This window comes from Oncorhynchus mykiss, chromosome 7 (genome assembly GCF_057628025.1).
Source record: "Oncorhynchus mykiss isolate SJ-2025 chromosome 7, ASM5762802v1, whole genome shotgun sequence".
Lineage (NCBI taxonomy): Eukaryota > Metazoa > Chordata > Actinopteri > Salmoniformes > Salmonidae > Oncorhynchus > Oncorhynchus mykiss.
The window spans coordinates 86029973-86032472 of NC_143028.1; positions in this window are offsets into that span (position 1 = coordinate 86029973).

A 2500-nucleotide genomic window follows, 5' to 3' on the forward strand; every position below is an offset into this window, starting at 1 on the left:
CAGTTTTATAATTTTTGGGTGACCAGGTGCACATGGGCCGTTTTGGGTGACCAGGTGCACATGGGATTAATAGCAATCTGCATCCATCGCAATTTCTTAAAGTGTCCATAAAGCACCAAGGACGGCCCCGACCGAGACAGGGCCGTAGTGGGGCACTCCCCTGGCGGGCTATAGCAATAGAATGACGGGTAAAAATATTTAAAACCGTTTTATAATTTTTAGGTGACCAGGTGCACACGGGTCTTTTGGGTGACCAGGTGCACACGGGTCTTTTGGGTGACCAGGTGCACACGGGTCTTTTGGGTGACCAGGTGCACGCCGGCCTTTGGGTGACCAGGTGCACACGGGTCTTTTGGGTGACCAGGTGCACACGGGTCTTTTGGGTGACCAGGTGCACGCCGGCCTTTGGGTGACCAGGTGCACACGGGTCTTTTGGGTGACCAGGTGCACGCCGGCCTTTGGGTGACCAGGTGCACGCCGGCCTTTGGGTGACCAGGTGCACACGGGTCTTTTGGGTGACCAGGTGCACACGGGTCTTTTGGGTGACCAGGTGCACGCCGGCCTTTGGGTGACCAGGTGCACACGGGTCTTTTGGGTGACCAGGTGCACACGGGTCTTTTGGGTGACCAGGTGCACGCCGGCCTTTGGGTGACCAGGTGCACACGGGTCTTTTGGGTGACCAGGTGCACGCCGGCCTTTGGGTGACCAGGTGCACGCCGGCCTTTGGGTGACCAGGTGCACACGGGTCTTTTGGGTGACCAGGTGCACACGGGTCTTTTGGGTGACCAGGTGCACGCCGGCCTTTGGGTGACCAGGTGCACACGGGTCTTTTGGGTGACCAGGTGCACGCCGGCCTTTGGGTGACCAGGTGCACGCCGGCCTTTGGGTGACCAGGTGCACACGGGTCTTTTGGGTGACCAGGTGCACGCCGGTCCTTTTGGGTGACCAGGTGCACAAGTTCCATTTGGGTGACCAGGTGCACGCGGTTCATAACAGCGCGGTTATCTGCTTTAATGTCCGAGGAGGGGTGCTTAAGTGTGGGTGCCCTGGTTCACCTGGTATGCGAGGTTGTGGAGGTGGGGGGGGGTCCCCTGCTGGTATCATCCCCGAAATAGAGGGGTGATACCCGGGTGGTGAGTAAGGGCCTACAACCCTGGAGGTCAATAGCTCCAGGGGGTAAGCTCTACTGTCATGTCCGTAAATAGAGTGGTGTTACCCGGGTTTTGAACCATATTTAAATTTTTGGGTTACCAGATGCACGTTTTCAATCACCAGTTGCACGGAGGATTAATAGCAATCTGCATCCATCGCAATTTCTTAAAGTGTCTAAAAAGCACCCAAGGACGGCCCCGACCGAGACAGGGCCGTAGTGGGGCACTCCCCTAGCGGGCTATATCAATAGAATGACCGGTAAAATGATTTAAAACAGTTTTATAATTTTTGGGTTACCAGATGCACGTTTTCAATCACCAGTTGCACGGAGGATTAATAGCAATCTGCATCCATCGCGATTTCTTAAAGTGTCTAAAAAGCACCCAAGGACGGCCCCGACCGAGACAGGGCCGTAGTGGGGCACTCCCCTAGCGGGCTATATCAATAGAATGACCGGTAAAATGATTTAAAACAGTTTTATAATTTTTGGGTTACCAGATGCACGTTTTCAATCACCAGGTGCACGGAGGAAAATGAGCATTTGCATCCATAGTCATGTTTTAAACCGTCCATAAAGCACTCTTGGCCGGCCCCGGCAGAGAGAGAAAAAGAGGGGAAAAGTGTTGAAAAAAAAAAAAAAATCCTACCTTCCATAAATAATTGGGACCGGCCCCCATTGCTAAAGGTCCGTAGTAGGGTGCGCCATAACCGGACATGAATATATGGAACACCGCTAACCGCATAGAGAACCGTGTTTTGGGTGACCAGGTGCACGTTTTCAATCACCAGTTGCACGGAGAGAGAAAAAAGTAATCATACCTTCCATAAATAATTCAGGCCGGCCCCCATTGCTAAAGGTCCGTAGTAGGGTGCATCATTATCGGACATGAATATATGGAACACCGCTAACCGCATAGAGAACCGTGTTTTGGGTGACCAGGTGCACGTTTTCAATCACCAGTTGCACGGAGAGAGAAAAAAGTAATCATACCTTCCATAAATAATTCAGGCCGGCCCCCATTGCTAAAGGTCCGTAGTAGGGTGCATCATTATCGGACATGTATATCTGTAACACCGCTAACCGCATAGAGAACCGTGTTTTGGGTGACCAGGTGCACGTTTTCAATCACCAGTTGCACGGAGAGAGAAAAAAGTAATCATACCTTCCATAAATAATTCAGGCCGGCCCCCATTGCTAAAGGTCCGTAGTAGGGTGCATCATTATCGGACATGTATATCTGTAACACCGCTAACCGCATAGAGAACCGTGTTTTGGGTGACCAGGTGCACGTTTTCAATCACCAGTTGCACGTTTTCAATCACCAGGTGCACGGCTGTGAAAAGTGGG